General features: G+C 46.1%; 1 long non-coding RNA gene across 1 annotated transcript; it reads left to right on the forward strand.

Moving 5' to 3' along the window:
* The first annotated feature begins 192 nt into the window (after positions 1 to 192).
* On the forward strand, positions 193 to 9,047 carry LOC123860902 (uncharacterized). Its single transcript, XR_006794893.3, has 4 exons — positions 193 to 468; positions 4,034 to 4,106; positions 6,338 to 6,536; positions 6,773 to 9,047. It is a non-coding gene; the product is annotated as an uncharacterized LOC123860902 (long non-coding RNA).
* The last annotated feature ends 17,799 nt before the right edge of the window (positions 9,048 to 26,846 follow it).

Here is a 26,846-nt window from a genome sequence, read left to right on the forward strand (position 1 = left end):
AGGCCCACGCAGGAGCCACCCTGGAGGGCTGACAGGCATTCCCAGCTGACCTGGTCAGGCTCCCTGTGGAGGCTCGCTCGGCCCTCCCCGCTCGTCCCCTCCCTTTATTTTGGTCTGTTGCCGGCTCCCGGGTAACAGGAGACCCAAGAGTGCTTGCACAACCGTGCAGGCAGGGCACAGAAGCCCAGCCCCCTGAGGTCCCCAGCTCAGCGACTGGAGCTCTGGCCGAGAGGGGAATGAGCACCAGACATCTTCTCCCAGCAGGGTCCCTTACGTAACCTGCTAACTTGCACCGGCCCCCTATGGAGGTCATGCTGTTATTGCCCCATCTTCGTTTTACAAATGACCGAAGCGAGGCATGGCCATGTTGAGCCCTAGGAACAGCTCACGGAGAGGCAAGCTGGCACCGAAGCTGGGCACTGACCGTGACACTACCCGGCCTCTTGCGGCTGCGAGCACGTGACCCAGGTAATGGAGCTTGGAGAGCCGGCCCTGGCTGAGTCTCGTCGAGACCCAGGGGAGGATCCATGATCTCTTTCTGGGCCTTCCGCTTGTGTGTGTGAGAAGGGTTTTAGCGGCTAACTGGTCACCTAATCCTCCTCCCCGTGTCAACACCTGGGTGGCCCTTAGGGGCTGGCATCTCAGAGCATGGTTGGGGGCATCACAGGGGAGCTTGTTGACACCCCTCCCCCCGACCAGAGCTCCTGGATCAGAATCTGCATTTTCGCAAGATCCCCAGAGGATTCACAGCTGGTGAACAAAATTACTGGAGGACTGAAGTTTGGGAAGCCCCTGTTTTGACCGTATTGATTACATTGCCAGGAGCAGCCGGTGTGTGTGATGTCTGACGATTTTTAACCCCACAACAGGGGCCCAGCAGACTCACAGCACAACTCCAGCGTGTGAAACTGGAGAGTGAGCTCCCTGAGGTTTGTGGCCGCCCGAGAGCCCAGCTAGACAGAAAGGCCTTGGCTCATGGCCAACACCCTCGAGCCGAGTTTGGGGGAGTTTTCGTGAGCCTCAAGGCATTCAGCCAGCAGTGGCCCAAGCACGTTGTGGTGATGGAGGAAAGAGAGTTTTCATTTCTTGATCCCCCTTGGCTTCATGTCCCGAAGTCCTGAGTCAAGAGTCAGGCAGTATCTTGGTCATTCCCTCCTCAATGCCAGGCCTGGCCGAGCCCTCAGATTCAAGGACAAGTTCATGCAGTTCCTGTCCTCCAGAAACTTCCACTCTTAATGGCTTTAAATGTGAAGACTTTTCATGCCAGGAACTGATTATAACATTTTGTGTTTACTTGGGGAGTGGTGGTGCTTGAGCCCCTCTTTTCTCCTTACACTTCCTACCAGCTTCAATGACAGGAGGGAAGGAATAAAGACTCCTAAGGATTTCCACCTTCTGTGAGAGGTGGAACTTTTCAGGGCACATGATCTATGATCCTCGCAGGTCCCGTGTGATTATCTTAAGGGCAGATTACTCCATGCTCCTTGACTACAGATTAAAGAAACGGGAGGGTTGGGAGGAATGAAACCTCACTATATATACCTAAAGAATAGTTTATTTATTTATTTTTAAAGATTTTATTTATTTATTTGACAGAGAGAGACACAGCGAGAGAGGGAACACAAGCAGGGGGAGTGGGCGAGGGAGAAGCAGGCTTCCCACAGAGCAAGGAGCCCGATGTGGGGCTCGGTCCCAGGACCTTGGGGTCATGACCTGAGCCAAAGGCAGCCGCTTTACCAACTGAGCCACCCAGGCGCCCCTAAAGAACAGTTTAAATAAAAACCACCCTCATAGTGAGAATTCATAAAAATGACCTCTGATGACAAACTACAGGGATTGTGGTCATACTCCCTTATGTTAGCATTCAAGTAAAATTGTCCCCATTTGAAAGGGTTTCTTGGTTCAGCTCACTGGAATTGTGTAGCACAGAGTGAGGCAAAAACCCTACACAGAAAGGAATCACCCTCTTCTTCTTAATGATACCTTTCCCTTGCAGCACCATGAACCTTGTTTCCAGTAAGATCCCTGGGAAAGGGATGTACTCCTTCTTTCTCTGGAGACATACCTGTGCCCCATGCCCAGGTTGGGTCCATTTCCCCATCACCCCTGACAAAGCTCCACCCTCTAGAGAACCATCACCCACTTGCCCACACAGAGACACATGGATGCTAGACTAGGAATAAAGTTCTGGTTTGTGTTCTCTGGTTTTCTAACAAAATTAGGGCTCGCCCCTAGCTTGTTTTCAGCTTTCCATCAGTCTGCTTCAACACACTCCTCCTTTGGTCCCCCAACACTCACAGCTCAACATTGCCCTGTGGGGACTCCAGCAACTCTGCTCGTACCACCCTCCCCTCAGCAGAAACCTCTTCTCTCACAAACTGGATGAGAAAACCCCAGACGTGTCTGCATCCAAACCTCTCTTTTCTGGAATCCATCTTAATGAGAGTCCATTTCTGTTTGTGGACTGATTAATTTAATCTGAATATGAATGGGTGATAGCAGCTTAGTGTGTGCTTTCCCATTAGTATTTGAATTTTAGCAGGGAATTTTCTAAAAGACAGGAGCCGAGACCCAAGCTTGGATAATACACTATCTCACCCACAGTAGATTGAAATGAGTGCCCATTAAACCACATGGGGCAGCCAACAATGGAAGGTCAGGCCCTGGGGCAGGCCAAGGAGGAGGCTAGCTTGTACAGAAGAGAAAGGCCCTCCTACTTGCTTCTCTTTGTACATTACCAGGGAGGCATTTAGGGAAGCCACAGGCAGACCCAAGCAGAAGCTGAGCTAGAACTCAGTCCTCTGGCTTCAAAGACCATTTAATATGGTCCAGAGATTCCTATTGCAATTCAGGGATCCCCAAGACCACCCTCAGATTCAGTGATTCCCTAGGAGGACTTACAGAACTCAGAAAAGCCATTATACTAGTTACTGTTTATTATCATAGAAGGATGCAGATTAAAATCAGCAAAGGGAAGAGGCACGTAGGGCAGGGTTCAGGAGAGACCAGGCATGAGCTTCCAGTTTTCCTCCCCCCAGAAGAGTCATGCAGATGCTGCCTCCTTGTCCTTCCAACTACATTGTCAACCAGGGAAGCTCACCCATGCCTTGCTGTCCAGCGTTTTTCCTGGGGGTTGGTCGTGTAGACATGGCTGACCTTAGCTCCTCCAGAGGTCAAGCTAATGCCATGTGGCCTGAGGTCTCCCCTAAATCATATTGTTGGTATAGACTATCTACCATGGCCCAAGGCCTCCAGGCAAACAAAAACACTCTTATCAAGCCAGGACATTCCAAGGACTTAGAGATTACCTTTCAGGAGCTGGGCAAGAGCCAGACCTTTCTTTGGGCAAGGCTAACCCTTTACAGCACACCTTCCCTCAAATCCCCATAATCCCAGACCCAAGATTCTCCTAGTATGTCGTGGATAAGATGGTGAAATAAGTGTAGGCATGGACAATTAGGATGACTTAATTGCTACTATAATGCCAGTATGCAAAGGGTGGTAATAAGTTGACACTGATGTGTAACATCATCCAGAGAATTCAGTCCCTGGCTCTTTCCTAGTCAACGATTTTATCAATGACTAGGATGAACATAAAGGCTGCATGCTCATCAAATTTTCTGATGACAGTTGAGAAAAATAAAAATATGTCATATGACATAGCTGGGATCCAGAAAGATTCCGCAGTCTTGCGTGCCAGAGCAGATCCTACAGAATGAAATACACCAGAGCCAAGTGGAAGCTCCTTCCCCAGGATCCCCAACACCAACTGTGCAAAAATAAGGTGCGGAGACGTGGCTAAACAGTGTTGACAGAGCAAAGGCTTGGGGGTTTAGACAGAGGTAAGACCAATATGAGTTTTCAGCATGGCCCATATCCTAAAGTGTCTTTTCGATCTAATGTCATTGCCCTCAAAGTGTGGACAAACATTGCATCCATAGCCAGGATGATGAGGTCCCCTGTGCTCAGGGCTCAGCATGACGTCTCGCACAGAGAAGTGTCCATCAATGAGAGCCATGTATTATTTTCACAGACATCACCAGTAGAAATGTCATAACCACAACAGATGAGAGCCCATCCTGCTCATTTCTACTCAGCCTCTAGAGGTAAGTGACAGCTGTCCCCAAGGCTGGCAAGGATGTGGAGGAGGAATGGGTTCCAAAAGTGAGAACCAGGAGCAAAGGGCAGAGCTTCAAGGAGTCTCAACGGGGACAGGCACAGAACTGCCCTGAACTTGTATGGCTGCCACACGGGGCTATTCCACAACCCTGGGGTTTCCCAGCAGGGACTGAAAGAACATTTGGTCTAAAGGTTCCAGAGGGGAATTCCAGGACTGGGGTGTCTTGGACAGACCATACATTCGGCAACATTGCTGAGATGAAGAGAAAGATAGGGGCTCATTGGCTCCAGGTCACAGGCTCTCTGCAATGTGTCTCACTCTCCCTGGTGGCACATGGGATGATTTTGGTGGCAGTTTAAATTTCAATAGACAGGTTATATTTCAACCTATATTACCAAAAAAGTAACAAATTAGCATAATAAAACTATGTTTTCTCAGGTATTAATGTTCGTGATGAAGTTTAAAGTTTAAAAACGAGTCGATGTTGAATTGTACACGTAGCGCCCGGACCTGGCAAAAATCTGGAGGGATGGAGGTTAATAGCTAGAAGTATTGGAAGGATCACATTTCTCCATGCTTCCTAATACTTAGCTCAGATAATCTTCTCCCTAATCTGATAGTGAGACCAAATCTCACTCAAATAATAGCTAACTCCCCCTTTCCTTAGATACATTTTAAGCTTATTAGTATAAATATTTTCCCAAATAGGGGCGCCTGGGTGGCTCAGTCGTTAAGTATCTGCCTTCGGCGCAGGTCATGATCTCAGGGTCCTGAGATCAGTCCGGCATCAGGCTCCCTGCTCAGCTCCCACTCCCCCTGCTGGTGTTTCCTCTCTCGCTGTCTCTCTCTCTCTCTATCAAATAAATAAATAAAATCTTCTAAAAAAAAAGATTTTCCCAAGTACACGCATGTGACCAGTCTATCTATAACAGTGACTTACATATAATCTTAGGATCTTCAAGCTTCCCATTTCCTGCTCTGGTTTTCCTCATTTTTACTTTCCTGGGGTTTTCTTCTCCCATCCCATCTCCAGCACACCCGTGTGCATACACACCAGCACACGCACACACAGATACACACATGCGCCATAACCTTCTGCCAATCAGAAGAAGCCTGCCTTGATAACATATTAGAGTTGGTAGACTATCCCCCTTGTCTCTCCAAAGATTTCCTTCCCTTGTCCAAATGCATGAAATTCCTAAGGGAGGAGGGGAGCAGAGGAGTAGAAGAAAAGGAAATCTGGGCACAGGAGCTGCTGTTTGGGGTACATCATCCAAATTTAATCTTTGTACTAGCCCTCTGCGGCAGACATCATTTCTATTTCTAGATGAGAAAACGAGGGTTACGTTACATAGGAAGTTGCACAGGGATTTACTCCTGGATCCATCAACCCCCCGGGGCCTGTGCTCTCCAAGGAGAGAGGAGGGGCTGAAGGTACAAAAACCCTGGAAGGATTCTTGATGGATTTACATTCACTAGGGAGACATGCAGACTCTTCCCTGGGAACAGAGGAGGGTGCAGGGTGCAGGAGAGCAGGTCCTGCAGTGAGGACGGGATAGTAGCCTCCAGGAGCCTTAGCTGGCCTGGAAGTGAACCAGTGGCTTAGATGCTCAGGAAGGCAGGTGCCTCCAGCAGAAGAGAAAGCATGACAATGGAGATTCCCTCCCCCACAGTACCTGAGACCAGCCCTTCTGACAAGCCTCTCCACTTTCAACACCAACCACCTGGGATCAAACTTTTGTCCCCTTACTTCCAATAGCTATGTGACTTCGGGAAAGTTACCTAAACTCTCTGTGCCTCAGGTTTCTCATCTGTTAAATGGGGGAGGGGGGGCCCGCGGAGGGGGGTCGAGAATGCCACCTTCCAGGGCGGCTGGGAGAACTGACAGGAGTAACATGATGTTCTTAGCATCATGACCCACCCAGGTGCCCCCGATATACGCCGTTGTTGTGATTACTATTACTCTTGTCACGGATTCAGTAATACCTACCCCAAATACCTGGTGGGAGGATGAAAGGAGCAATTATATGTGAAAGTGGATAATGGCAGGTGAGGAATGGGTGGGAAATTACTGAGCAGTGGGGCCCTGGGCCCCCTGCTAAATTAAAGGGTGCTGGGTAGAGGAAGTGACTTGACAGCCATGTTTCAGCCCAGTGGGGAGGTTGTGAGTTCTCATCAGTCCCAAGTGTCTCTGAAATGAACTCCCTTAACCGCAAGGCACCTGGGCTCCTGGTGCCACGGCTGCCCGAGCTGAGACACCGAAGCAAGGAGCAGCGTCATCCTGGTTGGAAGGATAAGGAACCAGAGCACCACCTGCCATTGCCGGGGGCCCACGGTGAGCCAAACCTGCGGGGTATGCGGCCGCACCACCCTGGGCACTTTGCCATTTGAACAAGGGTTAACTCGGCACTTAAAGGTGAGTGGGCTGGGGGCGCCTGGGTGGCTCAGGTGGCTAAGTGTCTGACTTCGGTTCAGGTCATGATCTCAGGGTCCTGGGATCGAGCCCCACATCGGAGGGGGTGTTGCGGGGGGGGGGTCCCTGCTCAGCAGGGAGTCTGCTTGTCCCTCTCCCTCTGGTCCTCCCCCTGCTCATGCTCATGCTCTCTCTCTCTCTGTCAAATAAATAAATAACATCTTTAAAAAAAATAACAGGCGAGGGGTCTGAAGCAGCATAGCCATCTCAGCTACCACCAGACTTGGTGACAAGGGCAACACAGGACACGATAGAGTGGGGCACAGAGAGCATCTTCAGGCAACACCAAAATCAAGACTGTCCTTGGGTCAGGCACAGGAAGATCCTGAGCTCATGTCCTCCCACAGAGGCACCAAATCTGCAGCTACATGCGGAACACTTCCCTCCGATAAAGAACTAGAAATGAGGGCGCCTGGGTGGCTCAGTTGGTTGGGCGACTGCCTTCGGCTCAGGTCATGATCCTGGAGTCCCGGGATCGAGTCCCGCATCGGGCTCCCCCTGCTCGACAGGGAGTCTGCTTCTCCCTCTGACCCTCCTCCCTCTCATGCTCTCTGTCTCTCATTCTCTCTGTCTCAAATAAATAAATAAAATCTTTAAAAAAAAAAAAAAAAGAACTAGAAATGAACTGAACTGCTCCACCACAACAAAGTATAAGAGGACCACATCGAGATGCGTTGGGGAGGCAGAGACATGGTCTTACCAAAACCCCTCCCGTGATGTGGTGACACCCCAAGTCTGCACTCTCTCCTGGAGGAGTAAGGGGTTTGTTCCCCCCACCTTGCACCCCAAACTTTGGGCCCTGCCCTGGAGAGACAAGCCCCCAAAACATCTGGCTCACAAAACCAACAGGACTGAGGTTCAAGGGACCCAAAGGGCTATAGGGAACTGAGATACTCCTTTTAAAGGACTCATGTGTGGTCTCACTCACCCCCGGAACCCAGGGCCAAAGCAGCAGTTTGGAAAGCACCTACCTAGAACACCTGTGATGGAGCTTCGTTTATTAATATTAAAGCATCGGCCAGAGGGCAGGGGACAACTGGGACTGTCTCCAGAGACAGAAACGCTGGCGAGCACCCTTTCTGCGTTCTCTCTTGACCCTGCTAGCATAGACAGGCAGGTACAGACGTGGCACTCTCCCACTGCTTTACTGAAACAGGTGGCCATGTGCAGTTCAACCACACACTCCCGCTGCCTTGCTGGGGCCAGAGGGTCTGAACAATCATGGCATTCTCCCCCTGCCTTGCTGGAGCTGGTGGGCATGTGCAGACATAGCCTATTTTTGCTGCCTCCCTGAAGCTAGTGGGCACGCACAGACAAGGCATTCTCCTGCTGCCATGCTCAAGTCGGTGGGCACACCCTGCCTGCCATGCTTTCCCCCTCCATCGTTGAAGTTGGAAGGCAACTGCAGTTCACACGGGAAATGCCCCCGTGATTTCCTGGCCCTGGTGGCCAGGGAGGCTGGCATTCCTGGACTCCACGGGACTATAACAACAGGAAAGACAATTCTTAGCTGGCTGCCACCCTCAGAGCACTGCACAGACAGTAGACTGAAACACATCCTCAGTCTTCCTGTGCAAAAGGCCCATTTACTTGTCCTGAATCCCCAGCCTGAGGGACAGGTGTCAGGCTGGCCACAAATCTAGAGACCACAGAAGAGCTCTCAGGAAACTTAGGCAGGGAGACATACCCTCCTTACATGCTCCCCTGGCCTGGCTACAGCTTGCTGGTACTCCCCAGGAAAAAGCTTAGACACCCATCTGGAGCCCTGATTTTTGCAAGTGTTACTCAGGGGATACCATCACATCTCCTGGTCTGGAGGCCAGCAGGATTTACATTTGCAATCCCATGGGATTACATATATTTGCATACTTTAAAAGCTGCTGCCTGAGGGTCTGGCTTCTAATCAACCTGAAACTAGGTGCTAACTGATATTCCTTCCCTTGGAACACTGACAGGTCTTGGTACATGGACCCATCAAAAATAAGTCAGGCTGGGGCGCCTGGGTGGCTCAGTCGTTAAGCGTCTGCCTTCGGCTCAGGTCATGATCCCAGAGTCCTGGGATCGAGCCCCGCATCGGGCTCCCTGCTCCACGGGAGGCCTGCTTCTCCCTCTCCCACTCCCACTGCTTGTGTTCCCTCTCTCGCTGTGTCTCTCTCTGTCAAATAAATAAATAAAATCTAAAAAAAAAAAAAAAAAGTCAGGCTGCTTACAATGTCCACAATAGCCAAACTGTGGAAAGAGCTAAGATGTCCATCGACAGATGAATGGATAAAGAAGATGTGGTATATATATACAATGGAATATTATGCGGCCATTAAAGGAGTGAAATCTTGCCATTTGCAACGACGTGGATGGAACTGGAGGGTATTATGCTGAGCAAAATAAGTCAATCAGAGAAAGACATGTATCATATGACCTCACTGATATGAGGAATTCTTAATTGTAGGAAACAAACTGAGGGTTGCTGGAGTGGGGGTGGATGGGAGGGATGGGGTGGCTGGGTGATAGACATTGGGGAGGTTATGTGCTATGGTGAGTGCTGTGAATTGTGTAAGATTGATGAATCACAGATCTGTACCTCTGAAACAAATAATGCAATATATGTTAAAAAAAAAAAAAGAAGAAGAAGAAGATAGCAGGAGGGGAAGAATGAAGGGGGAGAAATCGGAGGGGGAGACGAACCATGAGAGATGATGGACTCTGAAAAACAAACTGAGGGTTCTAGAGGGGAGGGGGTGGGGGGATGGGTTAGCCTGGTGATGGGTATTGAAGAGGGCACATTCTGCAGGGAGTACTGGGTGTTATGCACAAACAATGCATCATGGAACACTACATCAAAAACTAATGATGGAATGTATGGTGATTAACATAACATAAAAAAAAACACGAATAAGTCAGGCTGCTTAGACAATCACAAAGGTTCAATAGACAACCAAGAGCTAAGGCAAGGTTGAACAATGAAGTTCGCCACCCACACAAGGCCACTCCTTCAAGCCTGGAGACAGACAGCTGTTTTGCCTGATACAAAGAAACAAACACAGAGAGTCAGGCAAAATAAGGAAGCAGAGAGATATGTTCCAAACAAAAGAACAAGACAAAACCTCAGAAAAAGACTTCAATAAAATGGAGAGAAGTAATCTACCTGATAAAGAATGGTATATCTTTTTTCATCCTTTACTTTCAAACCATCTGTATTTTACATTAAAGTCATTTCTTATACAAAGAATATAGTGGGGTCTTGCTTTTTTAATCCAGCCTGATAATCTCTGCCTTTTAACTGGAGTGTTCAATTTATTTACATTTAATGTAATTATTAATATGATTGGTTTTAGGTCTATCATTTTGCCATTATTTTTCTATTTGTCTCATTTGTTTTTAATTCCTCTCTTCCTCCCTTTCTGCCTTCTTTAGGGTTAATCATTTTTTGTATTATTCCATTTTAATTCTGATATTGGCTTTTCAGCTCCACCTCTACGCATTATATTTTAGTACTTGCTCCAAAGATTACATTATATAATCTTGACTTATCACAGTCTAGTTGGAGTTTACATAGCACCACCTCACGTAAAATACAATAACCATGCAACAGAAATGCTCCATTTGCCTTCCTCTGCTTATTTTTTGATATCATTGTACTATATAGTACATCAATGTTTGTTATAAACCCCACACAATATTAATTTTGCTTAACAGTCATATATCTATTACATAAATTATGAGAAGAAAAAATATATAGTCTTTTATACTTACCCATTTACCATTCCCAGTGCTGGTCATTTCTTCCTGTAGATATGATATTCTATCAGGAATCACTTTCCTGAGGTGAGATGCCCTTCAACAGATGAATGGATAAAGAAGATGTGGTCCATTATATACAATGGAATATTACTCAGCCATCAGAAAGGATGAATACCCAACTTTTACATCATCACGGATGGGACTGGAGGGGATTACGCTAAGTGAAATAAGTCAAGCAGAGAAAGTCAATTATCATATGGTTTCACTTACTTGTGGAACATAAGGAATAGCATGGAGGACATTAGGAAAAGGAAGGGAAAAAATGAAGGGGGGAAATCGGAGGGGGAGACAAAGCATGAGAGACTATGGACTCCGAGAAACAAACTGAGTGTTTTAGAGGGGCGGGTGGTGGGGGTATGGGTTAGCCTGCTGTTGGGTATTAAGGAGGGCATGTACTGCACGGAGCACTGGGTATTATACAAAAACAATGAATCATGGATCACTACATCAAAAACTAATAATGTATTGTATGGTGACTAACATAACATAATAAAATTAAGTTAAATTTTAAAAAAAAGAAAAAAAAAGGAATCACTTTCCTTCAGCTTGAAAAAAAAAATTCTTCAGCATTTTTCAAGTTGTGACCTCCTGGCAACATATTTCCTCAATATGTATTTATTGGGAAATTATTCATTTTGCCATCATTTTTGAAGGATATAGAATTCTGGGATTCTGGGTTGACAGTTTTTTTAAAAGATATTTTCAACTGTCTTCTTGTCTCCACTCTTTTTACAAACAAGTTAGTGATCACACATATAAATGTTCTCAGTATACATTGTGTCATTTTTCTTTGGCTGCTTTCAAGATTTTTTTCTCTTTCTTTGACTTTTAGCAGATTTACTATGTAAAACCTAAATATGGCCTATTTTGTATGTATCTTTCTTGAGTTCAGTGAGTTCCTTGGATCTGTTAAGTTTGTGTTTTCCACCAAATTTTGGACATTTTTAGCATTTCCAATATTTTCAAATATTATTTGTTCCCCATTCTTTCTACTCTCTCCTTCTTGGACTACAACTAAATATATGTTAGCTCACCTGAAGGGTAACAGTGGTTCCTTAGGCTCTGTTGGCTCTTTTCCAAGGTTTTTTTTTCTCTGTTCTTCAGAATGGAGAGCTCTTATTAATTTTCCAAGTTCACTTCGCTATCATTATTTTTTAACTTAGCGTAATTTCATTTTTAATACTTCATTATACAATACCCATTGGATTCTTTTTTGTACTTTACATGTCTCTGTTAATATTACCCATCTGTTTATTCATTGTGACCATATTTTTCTTTAAGTTCTCAAACACATTTAAAATAGATATTTTAAAGTCTAATCTGTTCATTCCAATATCTCAGAGTTATTCTCTATTGTTTCTTTCTCTTGACCATGAAATACATTTTTCCCTTTTCTATACATGTCTAGCAATGTTTTATTGACTACAAGACATTTTGATTAAGACATTGTGAAGATTGTAGATTCTGCTATTAGAAGGACACTTGAGGGGCACCTGGGTGGCTCAGTCGGTTAAGCAGCTGCCTTCGGCTCAGGTCGTGATCCCGGGGTTCTGGGATCAAGCCCCGCATCGGGCTCCCTGCTCGGCGGGAAGCCTGCTTCTCCCTCTCCCACTCTCCCTACTTGTGTTCCTGTTCTCACTATCTCTCTCTGTCAAATAAATTAATAAAATCTTAAAAAAAAAAGGACACTTGATAACATGTAGTCCATTTTTCTGCATTTACTAATTATAAAAATGGGGAGAAAGAATATGCCCAATGCACAGGAATAGTTTATCCAACTGAAACTATAACCAAATCTCCTGAGCTAACGTTCAGTGTCTTCCCAATTTTCCAACTTGAAAACTGCTTTTTAAAATACTTTTTCTAAATGGATTCCTTAGGAAGAACATTTACTCTTCTTAAGCCCTTTCCTGATTCCTGTACCTTAAGATCACTCACCCATTCTTCTAGATCTAGGAGTTCTACTGCTGTTGCTATGGACAATACTATCTGATTTCACTGACACTCTTTGTGCTTACACTATTTTGTGCCCACCACTCTGCAATTGTACTCACTTTATTTTACACCGAACCCTGTCTTCCTTTGGCAGCTTACCCAAACACCACTTAATTGGCTGGCAGAATTAAAAACTCCCTTTTCAATCTCTCCAAAGCACATGTATGTATAATGTAGTCCTGATAAAAATATGTTACAGTCATTCGTTTATGCGGACACCATTGCCATTAGTCTCAAAGTCTTTCAAGGGCCAAGGGAGCCCTCTGTGTTTATAACACCCAAAATAATGCCAGGCATATAGTAGTTGGCAGAAAATACTGAGTTCCGGTAGCCTCCAGTGAAAGGGGACAGCTCATCTTTGGGCTAGCTACATGCCAGTATTCCCAGCGCTGTCAGCAAGTGGTAACTCAAAGGTCACTGTATCCTTGGCCCCGTGAGGCAGAGGGCCAACTCTCCGCTCAGCATCTACTTGGGGCTTTGTTGCCATGGACACCTGATAAAGTTCTTCAGGAAGAGCCAAGATAATCTGCACCCCCCCGCCCAGCCTGGTCCCATCAGTGGCCAGACCTGGAGTGCTGACAGGTGTGGAATGTACATCAGGCCCTTGCTGCTGGGCCAGCCCAGAGGCTCAGGGCTCCTGGGCCCCAAAGCTGAAGTATCAGGTCACCAACAAGCTGGAACCAAGGGCTCCTAAGGTCAGGCTGCCTAGAGTGGGGCGGGGGAGAAATAGAGATATCAGCCATCAAGGCCACCAGTCCAGATGCTTCCTTCTGCTTCAATGAAGGCGAGGGAGACTGCAAGCCAGGACTTCAGGAACCAAATGCCAAACTGGACAGGGGCATGGCTTCACTGGGGAGGGGCTATGAGGACAAGGCCATGCTCCAGCCTGTGACACATTCATTCAGTCATTCGTATCACAAACATGTAATCATCAGAGATCTATGCTGGGTAGGATGCATAATACCATAGAGAGCTAAGAGCAAAATCTCTGCAATTGGACAACTTAGATTCCTATGTAGGTTCTGGCAATTATAGTTGCATGACTTTTAACAAGTGATAAATTCTCTATAGCTCAGTCTCCCCTTCACTAAAACAGGGGTAATAACACAAAGGGTTATCTTCACCTGAACAAGTAATGCATTCATAATGTGTCTGGTATATAATAAATGTTTAATGGATGTTAGTAATTATTACTGTCAGCCCCTGGGATGGCATCACAGAGATTAAGGTGAAAAAAATACAGTTCCTGCCTTCAAAGAGCTCTTAGGATGGTGGGAGAGACCAATCCATGTATAACCTTTTCTGATGTGATCTGACCATGGCAGCTGCAGGACGGGAGCCGTCAGAAGAAAGCAACTTCTCCTGCTTGGAGAAGTTGGGGAAAGTTTCTCCAACAATATGATCCTGGCACCAGACCTCAGCGGGCATCTAGGCTGAAGACAGCAGAGGGGCATTCTAGGCAGAAGTAAGAGTGAAAAGCAAATCTATGTGAAGGAGCTTGGGGTATTTTATGTGACAAGAGGCTAATGCACAAGTGATAGAGCATTCACAATGAAGCTGTTGAGTTAACTCAGGCCAAGTAAAATTGTTTTATTTTCCAGAATGTGGAATGGGAGCCCATTGAAATTTTTAAGCAGAGAAGGGACATAGATAGAGTTCATTTTCATGTTTAAGTGTCTTTCCCATAGAAATGTGAGGTTTCTCTCACTCCACAGGCAGTGAAGGATATGGCAAATTCATTTCCCTCTTCCCTCATTCATACTAGACTGTGAATGACTAACAAAGCATGATATAATGCTTCACCAGGAGAATTTAGTTTACTAAGGGACAACTGAAATCTGAGGCATCATCCAGGGGTTGAAGGAAGACTTTTGAGATTCGGGGACCTCTCCCTATTCCCTTCTCTCATCTTTCCAGGTTAGGGTCTAGTAAGTTCATCACAAGGGGAGGTTTTCTTTATCAGTTAAACAATTGATTAACAACTTCTGATGAAACTGTTTTGGAATACCCAGGACTTCGTGAACATATGGGAGACTCTAGATTTCCTTTCTGGGACATTATGACCAACGCTTTTGCTAAGCCATCTGTACATGCAATAGTTTAGAGATGCAACACTCTGGGGAGTGAGATCCATGGAAATGACAAAGCCCCTTGTCTCCCTTTTTAGTTTTTACCCCATCCCTCATCCAGTGGGACCTTTTCTTTTTCCTAACTGATCTTCTTTCCCATGCAAATAATTCATGGTCTGAAGTTTGCCATGATGACTGTGGTGACCATGTTGGGATAACTAAATTCAATCACAACTAACCTCAGAGAAGTATTTGAAATTTAAGACTTATCTCTTCTATCAACTTATAGCAACGAAAAACATCAGCCCATTTTAGAGAAGTATTAAACACCTGAAACAGGTAGGAATATTTGAAAGGTAAGGAGGATCAACCCCTCATAACCTGGGAATTACTCTGGATATCCTTCCAAGGTGACTTGAAAGATGACATTATTTAACCCTTTTAGGACACCCTCAGTAGTGGAGTTCACAAGGAATGGCATAATGGATGATCTCTGAGGTGCCCCCCCGCCCACCGCCAATAATCCCTACCTCCTGGTGTTCACACCTTTATGGAATCCCCTCCCCTTGAGGGTGAGCGGGACCTAGGACCTGCTTCTAACCAATAAAAAAAAAAGGCAAAAATAATAAGACGTCACTCTCACGATTACATTACACTATATGGCTCCACTTCGCTAGCAGACGAGGTGTAGAGGTTCCCTGTGCTGGGGTGATAAAGTAAGTGGACAAGCTGGAAAAGCCCACATGGCAAGGAACTGTGGACAGCATCCATCAGACAGCCAGCAAGAAGCCAGAGCCCTGTGTCACACAGTGATAGCCTGACTCCAGCCCTGGCACCCTTAGCCATTATGCTGACCGCCTGAAGAGGATGAAACTGAAGGCTGGTGGAGGTAACCAAGGCCATGAACAGAGCACCTAGCCCAGCTGGCCTTCCATCTGCCCTTCTTGCTTCCTTTCCCTCTCTCAGTACCCACCCCCACCCCTGACACCCCAGCAATCTGCTCCTCCACCCAGAAATCCCAGGGAAACTGCTTGCATGCCTGCACATCACTCACATCGAAAATAAAGAAACACGAAGAGAAAAACTGCAAAATCCGATCTGGCTGGTTGAAACCAATTCTCATTACAGTGATTTACATGAATAGGAACTCAAATTTGCATACCATTAAGTGTTTAAGATTAACTTGTGCAAGTTTTTATTTGATTTCAGCCTTAAATTCTTCATGGAAGCTGAGCCTCCATGGTTTTCTCTCCCAAGTGACAGAGCTTTAAAACAAAAATTAAAAGACCTGCCACGTCCAATGGATTTCTTCAAATTCACTAACTTTGGGGAAGGGGGGGTGGGGATCAGTTACACTTGGGATGTTCCCTCCACGGTAAAATGGAAGCCAGTACGAGATCAATACCAGCATAGACGCTTCTTTGAATAAGAAATAGAATTTTAATGGCTAGCTCTGCCAAGCCCAGAATAAGACTTTGCATAATACCTCTAACCCCCTGCCAGGGCTGGCAGAACGGTGGCTTAGGAGTCTGTCGTTTCCCACAGGCAGAAAAATTTAATATGCACCTTAAGACGGAAAGAAAACCCACTTCTGAGATTAGGGCCACACCTGTCCACTGGGCATTGAGTGGGAAACCTGTGCGGGCGTGTTCCATCTGCTGGCCCTTATAAAATCTAATACCAGGACCTTAGGTGAGGACCAAGAGTGGCACAGAATATCCCCTCACCTTGGAAAATGATCGGGGGAAAAAACAGGTTTTATGAGCTTTGCTAGCACCCTGTGTCTTGATGTGATTAATCCATCTCAGGAAAATGACTCTAAGAGCCAATTAAAGGCAACTTAGAGGGGCTATTTTGCATTGTCTCTTTATGCTCTTTCTGGCGACAATTGTACCTGTCAGGAAAGCTGTGAGAAACGATCCACTCCTGCAGCATGAATTTTCAGAGGAAAATAAGACCCACTGCCCCGGGAGAGAGGGGCCGTCCCCTTTCAGAGGGCAAATCCCCACCGCCAAGATGGGGACCTCTGAGTCTGCATGGCTGCCAGCTAGAGGTGATGCCTCCCCACCCCTCCAGCTGACCTTCTGCTCTGGAGCATGGGAACATGAAAGCTGCCACCCCGAAGTACAGAGGAAGGAAATGCATTCCATCCTGGGGGGGAGGTGGGGAGGAGAAGGAGGAATGCCTCCCATAGAGCAAATACAATTATTTCCCTGCTTTGAAATGGCAAGCTCTTAGAGGCAAATGAGCAGAGTGGAGTCTGCTTAAAGGCAATGGTGTCACCTCCCTTCCATCTTCCGTTTTGTATCCGAGTAGGTGACAAAGCGTATTTGTTAGGGGAGCACCCCAACCCATTAACCCTCCCACTTAATGCCTCCCCCCTCCCCAGAACACAGGGACCACCCCAGTGTAAGTCACTGGAGGAAAAGAGCAGCTCCCAGGACCCGACCCCGAGGCCGGGCACACTGTCACCGAAGGCCCAGGCTGCCACCAGAAGAAAGTAAACACTCTGGAGCTTGGACCAGGGGGCCCCTCTGGTTTCTTAGGTTACCACTACTTAGCGGTGAGCCAGTGGCTTGGATGTCACACCGAAGGCTGGCTCAGCCTGCAGCTCAGGTTCTGCCACTTTGATCTGGATAGGGTTACAAGTTCGTTATAATACCCACTGACCTCTGGTCAGGACACACAACCATTCGTTGGCCTCTCCAAGAGCTCAAGGCGACGCGGGGCGGCCAGGGCCAGACAGACACAAAGCGGGGAAGTCGAGCGAGCCCCTACAATGTCCTGCGGGGGGATGACAGGCAGTTCCCAAACTAGATATGGCTCCCCAGCCACTGTCCCATTCAGCATTCCAGGGACCCATGTAGCCCCGCCTGGGCTAGCCAGGCTGATAAATTAATCTGTGCCCCTGCAGCCCCATTGTGCCCCTGGGAAAGATGCACAGTTTAATTGAGCCTTAAGAAGGTAACGGTCCTAACCACAGCCTGCTCTCCCTGCAAAGACTCTGGCCCCAGTAAAGCATGCCTGTGCTCATCCCCCAGTCCCTTGGCCCAAACCACATCACAAGTGCCCCCATGCCCACTTGCACACACTCCTTCTCTCCTGCTTCTACAAAGTCCCATCCAGCAACCAGCCACAAATCTGACTCCTGCGTTAAGAATTCCCAGAGGCCTCCTGGGGACAGGAGGACGTTGCTTTATTTTGCTTCGCTTTATTGCACTTCACAGATATTTTATTTTGTTTATACAAATTGAAGGTTTGTGGCAACCCTGCATTAAGTAAGTCTGTCAACACCATTTTTCCAACAGCATTCGTTCACTCTGTGTCTCTGGGTCACATTTTGGTACTTCTTGCAATATTTCAAGTTTTTCTTTGTTATTTATTTGCTGCAGTGATCTGTGACCAGTGATTACCACTTGCTGAAAACTCAGATGATCATTAGCATTTTTTAGCAATAAAGTGTTTTTTAATGAAGGTATGTACGTTTTTTTTTCAGACATGCTATTGCACACTTAATAAACTACAATATAGTGCAACCATAACTTTTAGATGCACTGAGAAACCAAAAAATTCATTTGACTCGCTTTATTGTGGTATGGAACTGAACCCATGGTATCTTTGAGTTATGCCTACAGTTTGTCACACTCTCCCATAGCAGACTGCATCACACTTAGCATCCTGGACCAGATCACACTCACGTATACATCTCCGGCCCCAAGTCAGGAAATGGAAGAGAGATGCTCGGGAAATGTGTCTGGATGAAAGGCAGAAATAGAGGGAGGCGGGAGGACTTTGACATGAAGGTTAGAAGGCTGCCTTACGTTGCTAGAGATAGAAGAGACCAGCTTTATTAAGTGAATATATGTATCTGGCTTTATTCTAAACACTTTATTTTATTTCCCCCTCATTATATTTTATATACAAAAAACTGAGGCTCAGGGGCGCCTGGGTGGCTCAGTCATTAAGCATCTGCCTTCAGCTCAGGTCATAATCCCAGGGTCCTGGGATCGAGTCCTGCATCGGGCTCTCAGCTCCACAGAAAGCCTGCTTCTCCCTCTCCCACTCCCCCTACTTGTGTTCCCTCTCTCGCTGTATCTCTCTCTGTCAAATAAATAAATAAAATCTTTAAAAAAAAAAAAAGAAAGAAAGAAAGAAAAACTGAGGCTCAGATGTTAAGTAACATTCCCAAGGGCACACAGCTAATTGGGCTCAGAGCTCTAATCCTGAATCCAGCCCATCTGACTGTGGTATGTGCACTCTGTTTTCTTTTATAATATTGTCTTCTTAGGCTCATAAAATATTAGAATCAAAACGGACCTTAAAGATAATCTAGTCTGAACTGCTTGAGGCCCAGAGAGGTTAAGTCACTGGCCACAGGTCACCCAGCCAGCCCATGGTAGAGCCAAAAACCCATTTCTCCTAATTCCCATTCCAATGCTTTTAGCATCTCCCCCAGCCTCTCAGAAGAGCCATAACAGTGTGTGATATTACCTATCAAATCAAGTCAGTAAGAAACAGAGCAAAATATCCAGGAAACAAGGTCAGCACACTTTGTCTTCCCAGAGCAACTGCATAAATATGCTCAGGGACCACATGAAGGAGGCAGCCAGCTCCGTGGACTCTCAGATGCTCCTCACATCCCCTGGAGGAGTGGGAACCCTGGGGAGAGCTTCTGTTAAACCTGTCAAAACATGCTCTCCAGATGGAGGGATTAAATGATGCCCATAACGTGACTTTCATTGCCTTCCTTGTGAAATTATTCATCCAATGGCCCTGATGTGCGTGTCTTCACACCTCAGTAGCTTTACTGCCCATAAGGACACCCTGAGACATTAAGATGCTTGCTTAGTTAGCGACAATACTTTAATGGCCAGGCAGAACCCATCATCACAACCTCCAAGCTACCAGGCTTGACCAAGAGAGGGTTGCTGGGCTCCTACCTTTCTCCTGGATGGATTTTCCTTTTGTCTCCTCCTCACCTTTATCCTTGCTACTCCTTCCTCAGCTATGTACTCTCCCTGGCAAATATCCTTTGCCTATCAACTCCTTGTAACCAACAGCCCTCTCCAGCTTCCTCCCTTGCCCATGGTCCTCCTGAGAGACGGAGCTCAGTCGAGTGAGAAGAACATTCGACCCAGGCTTAGGAGAACCGGCGCCCCACACCAGCTCTGCTAGCCCTTTACTGTTGTATCTCCAGCGAGCAGCTTGGGTTCTCCGCACTTCTCTTTTCCCCTTGGGACCACGAGGATGCTATTCAAGGCCTCCTTCAACCATGACATTCCGTGATTTACTCCAAGCTATTCGGATTTGTCCACTTTCTGACCGCCAGCACTTTATAGCATTGCTGTGCAATTTAGTAATTCATTACACACAGTCCCCTTATCCCATAATCGCTTTCCACACGGTCTCATCTTCCTAAGAAATGTGTGACTGCTTCGAGGGGAGACCTGAGGCTAATATTTCTGATTTCTTCTGTGTAACACTTCACATAATGATGAAGAAGCATTTGGTGCTCAGAAGACATCTGTAGATTAATTGGTTGCTTCCAGAATGGTCTTTCCTCAACAGTACCCCACCACCACCACCACCTGGCAGGACAGAAGAACAAGGCATGCAGAAGAGAAGGAAAAAAAAAAAAGAATCCAGTTAGTTCTCCCAGAATCTGCTCCGAAAAAAAACCAGGCTAGGCCCCACAAGGAAAGCGCATACCCGGGTGTCCGGGGGGTGAGTGCTCTGTCTGGCATGCAGACACATGGGACTCAGGGGACAGGCCAGCTGACACCCAGGATGTGATGCAGAAGGGCGGAGAAGGTTCACGGAGCAGGAGGAGGGGGAGTCAGAAGAAGAGCAACTGAAGTCACCTCCAGGCCTGTGTCACACAGTTGAAAACCGGTTCAACGGTTAACTCTGAAAATATGGCCCACCTGCTGGCAGCAAGTTCTTGGGGGGAGCTGGGGGGTCAGAGGCTTCCATGCCCCATGCCATGGGGGATCAAGGTTGTTTTCTTCCTTTCTCCATTCTACCAACTGTAGGACTCCAGCCCTCCTGGAATATTCTTTGGACGGTTCGCTGTCCCCCCTCTGTTCATTGGTTTCCTTAGAGGGTCGGCCCTGGAGCCAGACTATCCCAGTTCAATCCTGGTTCCCCGCTTACTGGCCCAACGAGCTGTGTAGCCTGGAGCCAGTTACTGCCCTTCTCTGAGACTTGGTTTTCTCGTCTGTAGAACTACGATGATGCCAATACCCACCCCCACGGTGTCGTGAGGATTAGGGGAGCTAATATATGTGAAGTCCTTAGAATGGTTCCTTACAGGTTAGTATTATTGCTTCTCTTTTGTTCAGTTTTAGCAAAATATTCCCCCCCAAGTAGCAGAGCACCCCTCCTGTGAGGTGTCCCCGTGAAGAACAAACTCAGCTTCCTGTCTGCCAAGCAAGTATGTCCTAAGATACAACTGAGGGATTTACCTTTGGCGAATGTTTTTGGTAGTTATTTGTCTCTTAAAATTTGTCTCACCTTTGAGCCTGAGAGGGAGATATATTTTGCCTAAAATTATTTCATTCTAGGGGCACCTGGTGGCTCAGTCGGTTAAGCATCTGCCTTCGGCTCAGGTCATGATCTCAAGGTCCCAGCTCCACACTCAGCAGGGAGCCTGCTTGTCCTCTGCTCTTCCCCTCCCCTCACCTGCTCGTGTACATGCTCGTTCTCTCTCTCTCTCTCTCAAAAAAAAAAAAAGTAAAATCTTAAAAAAATTTATTTTTTACAAATTATTTGGTTCTATAAATGATAATTGCACTGTGCCAGGCTTACATGGAGTCCTCAGGCTTGGCGCATTTGCAGTCTTGTGGGGATGCAGGCAAAGGGGTCTACGGTGTGCCAGGCCTGGGGATAGAGCAGGGAAGCTGTCAGGACAAACTGCCTGCCCTCTTGGAGCTGATATTCTGGTGGGAGGAAATGGACAATAAACAAAATGCCTAGAAGGAGAGGAGGAGACCCAGCAGCGGGGAAGGAAGAAGGAGAGGAAGGAGGACAGCCGCGTGATGACGTTACACAGGATGGTGCTGGAAGGTCTCACCCAGCAGGTCCTATTTCAACGAGGTCTTGAAGGAGATGAGAGTAAGCCTTACTGATCCAGGGGGAAGGAGCACAGCAGGCAGAGGACTGGTGGGAGCGGAGGTCAGTGGCATGGCCAGCCCGGCGTGGCCCAGAGCAGGGAACAGGGGGAGAGCCCCAGGGGACGAGGTCGGAGGCCCGAGGCCCAGAGACCAGAGCTCAGGGGGCCTCCAAGGACTTCAGTTTTTACTCCAGGGGGGAGTGAAACCCCACCGGAAGGGTGAAAGCAGGTTTCCTGTGAATTAGATGTGTCCACGTGAGAGAAAGGAAGAGCCAAGGGGGCTCCAGACCTGCATATCCATCTGGCCCGACTCACTTCGAATCTCCTGCCGGTAGATCTCAGATAGGCAGCCCCCGCTTACGCGGATGAGGCAAGACTCCGGATTCTCACCCGAAGCCTCAGATCTCCACAGTCTTTTTCAAAGACCTCTCTCTCTCATACACGTTTCATTCAAACCCACCGGCAAATCTGTCTTCTCCATCTGGAAAGACGCAGAATCTAACTCTCTCTCTCTCTCTCTCTCCCCATCTCCTGCTACAACCTTGGCCCAAACTGCAGTCCCCTCCTGAGGCCTCCCTGCTCCTCCCCCTTACAAGCCAGCCTCCATACAACAGCTCAAGTGATCCTTTTTTTTTTTTTTAATCAGATCCTTTCCTTTATTGGGATCTTCCATACAGAGATTCTTGTTTTTTTTTATTTAATTCTTTTAATTTAAATTCAATTAATTAATGTATAATGCATTACTGGTTTCAGAGGTAGAGGTCAGTGATTCATCAGTCTTATCTAACACCCAGTGCTCATCACATCACATGCCCTCCTTAATGTCCATGGCCCAGGGACCCCATCCCCCCGTCCCCTCCCCTCCAGCAACTCTCCGTTTGTTTCCTGAGATTAAGGGTCTCTTATGGTTTGTCTCCCTCTCTGGTTTCGTCTTGTTTTATTTTCCCCTCCCTTCCCCTAATGATCCTCTGTTTTGTTTCTTAAATTCCACATATGAGTGAGATCATATAATTGTCTTTCTGACTGACTGACTTTATCAAGTGATCCTTTTAAGCCAAAATCAGATAATGCTCTTTCGGTGGCTCCCCATCGTACTCTGAGTAAAAGCCAAAGCCCTTGCAATAGCCTCCCAGCAGCATGCTACTCCCCTGTCCGTCATCAGTTCCATCACCTTCCCTGCTGCCCACTCTGCTCTAGCCCCAAACACCCTCTTGGCATTCAGTGAAAATACCACCAACCGTCCCACCTTGAGGTTTTTGCACTTGCTGTTCCAGCTGCCTGGAACACCGTCCCCCGCCCAGATATCCCCATCATTTGCTCCCTTATTTTATTCAGGTCTCTGCTCAAATATCCTGCTAGGGAGGCCTCCCCTGACCACTCTCTAAAAAACAGCACCTGTTCCAAGACTGGTTATCACCCTTACTTAGCTTAAATCTTCTCCATAGCACTTATCAACACCTGACAAGGTCATATATGGACTGCCTACCCCATTAGAATGTAAGATCATCCATGAAGACAAAAATAGACCACTTGCATTTGTTCTATGACCGATGCCTGCGACAGGGCCTGGCCTAGAGTAAACACTTGGTACATATTTGTTCAAGGGATGGATGGACAGATGGATGGGTGGGTGGGTGCTAGAACTGAGAATCTGAAAGCTCTCAGGAACCAAGACAATTGCTCTTTGTCGGTACACCTACTCTTGCTCCCCAACTTTGTCTCTCTCAAAGGAGCAAATCTTATTAACCTCGATGTTCATTCTTGGTGCAGGTAGCCATGCCTTTGTTGGGAACAAAATCATACTGTGTGCAGATTCTTTGGGTAGAGGATGTGCTAGGGAGAAAATGAGAAGTCTTCCTGGCATAAAAGCAACACATAAAGAACTTGGCAAAGAATTCAATAGAAGAGATTAACAGAGAGAATTCTGAAGAAACTAGGGAATTCTAGAAAGTGCAGAGGGAGGGGTCTGGAGAAAAAGAACCATTATGTATTTATAACACTAACCTAGGGTGTAGGGTGTAGGGTGATACTTTGGATAAGGAAGGCTGGAACAAGTAGGTAAGCTAAGGCCAGATCACAAAGGCCAGAAGAAGAAGTCTCTTATTTATTTAAGAGAGAGCAGAAGTGGGGAGTGCGGCAGAGGCACAAGCAGACTGACTCCCCACTGAGCAGGGAGCCCTACTCGGGGCTCGATCCCAGGACCCTGAGATCATGACCTGAGCCGAAATCCAGAGTCGGCCACTTAACTGACTGAGCAACCCAGACACCCCTCATGGGAATTTTTAAAATTTCAACACAAGAGTACAGAGTTGAGAATCACTGCAGCAATAGGATACCTGAAAAGTAAGGGAATGTAATGGGCAGGAGGGATAGAGCAGGTGTGTGAAGAACAAGTACAGAGGTTGAGGTCCTATTTGGTGAGAAAACCATGTGGGCAGAGTCCTGGGAGCAGCCAAGCGCATGGCTTGACCGGGTATATTAAATGCTGGGCTAAGACTGGCAAGGCTCTTGTCTTATGACCAAAGCAAGACAAGATGTCTTATCCAGGTACCCGGACCAGGTGGTTCAGTCCACTCTGGATTGGGTGTTGAAGGCTTAGGACTAGGTCCCAGTTCCCCCAGTTGATAACTTGGTAGTTTGGGATAGTCACTTAATTTGTTGTCATCCAGGGCAATATCTAAATTTTACTGGTATAATAGACTGGACCACCACAGAAGGATATTCAGATTGTGTTCTACATAAGGACTTTTTTACTGATGGAGGGCCTGGGGACTGAAACCCTGCCTGGGACTCACTCATCAAACCTTGCACATGGTAGGGTGCTGTACAACCCAGAAAAAAAGGTATCTTATGGGCTAGCCATTGCTACAGGTGGACAGTCTAATAATCATTTACCGAACTAACTGATGTTCTCTACTTCTCCTGCTAAACACCCAGACTGAGCCCACAGTCCCACTGACTCACATAGACAGTGTGTTCCCACACTGTTGTTTTCACCAAATGCCAGCCACATTTGTTCACAAACCTGGTTTGCCAATTATTGCAGCTTTGTAATTTTATTAAATATTATCTGAACCAATGAAATATGAGTGCAAAAAGATTTTATTTCTATGGAAACTAAGTTGAATACCTAGGAAAATCACAGCAAAGGCAATAAGCCCTAAAAATTGCTGTCCAGAATATAAAATGGTATAACCATCATGGAAAACAGTGGATGTTTCTCAAAAGATTAAAAACGGAAATATCATGTGATCCAGCAATCTCACTTCTGAGTATTTATCCAAAGGAATAGAAATCAAGATCTAAAAACAAAAACAAAAACAAAAAACAAAGACAAAAAAAAACCTGTGCTCCCATGTTCATTGCAGCATTATCTACAATAGCCAAAATATGAAAACAACCTAAATGTCCATCAATGGATGAATGCATAAAGAAAATGTACATATATATATGCAGTAGAATATGACTCAGCCTTTAAAAAGAAGGAAATCCTGCCATTTGCAACAACATGGATGAATCTTGAAGACATTATATGCTAAGTGAAATAAGCCAGACACATAAAGAAATATACGTGATAATCTCACTTACACGTGGAATCTAAAATAATCAAACTCATGGAAGCAGAGAACAAAACAGTGGTTGCCAAGGTCTGGAGAGAGGGGCAATGGGGAGGTTCTGGTTAAGGGTATAAAATTTCAGTGATGCAAGGTAAATAAGATCTGGAGATCTACTATACTGCATAGTGCCTATAGCTAATAATACTATAGTGTATACTTAAAATTTGCTAAGAAGGTGGGTCTTATATTAAGTGTTCTTGCCACAAAAAAAAAAAGTTATAATAATAATGATGTTGAGGGAAACTTGGGAAGATGATGGATGTGTATGGCCTTGATTGTGGTGATGTTTTCGCAGGTGGACACTTATTCCCAAACTTACTGAGTTGTATACATTCAATATGCTAAAGCTTTTCCCATGTCATTCATACCTCAATGAAGTGGGGTTTTTTTACCGTCATCTAATTAGGTATGAGTGAAACAATCATAAATGATTGGGGTAGATTATAACATCTAGAAGAATTCTAAGCTCCTAATGCCTTGAAAGTATTCTACGTTTTGATTTCACTTTAAAGAAACTAACCCTAGAGAGTGTAGCTGATGCATTATGCATGAGGCTTATGTATGGAAAACAATGTACATCCCCAATCAGTAGGTCCACACTCACATGAAAGACCACATCAAAATATTGGTGAAAGGATGTACATTTATGTGCTTTGAGTTAAAATAAAAAGATCAAATGATGTGTTATTTTATTATCAGCCCATTCAATTGGTCTTCCAAACGCTGCAGCATTAGAGATGAGTCTTCCTGACTCGGGCAGCCTGGCAAGATTTTTTTCAAGGTCAGATGAGAATGATGAATAAGAAAGCATTCTGTAAACAAGAGAAGGCTACACAAGTAGCCATATAAGGAGTTGCTGGTTATCTTGTTATGTTTTGTTTTGCTTTTTAATACAGAGTGCAATGCTCTAGGCATCATAGGTGATCAATGAATTGTAATGAGAATGTGTTTCGGCACCACTGGTTTCTACACCAGCACCACCCTTTTGGTTGTCACGATTCTCCCAGTCTCTGCTGGAGGAATTATTCATGAAAGGATTGCTAGCAGCTGCTACAAATGAGACAGGCTTAACACAGCAGAAGTTTATTTCTTGCTCAATGTAATAATCCAGTGCAGTAGTTCCCAATTGACAGGTGTCTTCCCTTGATGTATGATTCAGAAACCCAAGTGTTACCAGCCCCTAGGGCTTTAGAGTCCTCTGCAGCCGGTCTGAAGATGAGAAAAGACAAGAGAGTTTCCCAAAGGAAGGCATGCACATCTCATGTCTGCCCCTCACCATTGGTTCTGAAGTGACTAGCCCTGGCTGCAAGTCATTCTGGAAAATGCAGTCCCAAGTGCAATCTAAATAAAGTCTGGAATTTTGTTAATAGTAATTGTGTGTTCTTTTTCTAAATGACAGCCCATTCTCCAATACCAACTGGGTGTCCTGCAAATCAATTCAAATCTGACACCAACTACCCAGAGTTAGGACAGACCTCACAGGTTCAAGACTCAGTCCTACGAGACTGCTCCCACTTCAGATGTCAGCCACATATGAGGTGCCCAGCCTACCATTCTAGCAGCCTCATAAGATTCTGCTGACTAGCTACAAATGTGAGGTTTCCACAACCCCCTCCTCAGGTTTCATAATTCACTAGAATGACTCACAGAATGTAGGAAAGCA

This window comes from Mirounga angustirostris, unplaced genomic scaffold (assembly GCF_029215605.1).
Source record: "Mirounga angustirostris isolate CCGP_5_RB_7025 unplaced genomic scaffold, mMirAng1.0.hap1 SCAF_9, whole genome shotgun sequence".
Taxonomy (NCBI): Eukaryota; Metazoa; Chordata; class Mammalia; order Carnivora; family Phocidae; genus Mirounga; species Mirounga angustirostris.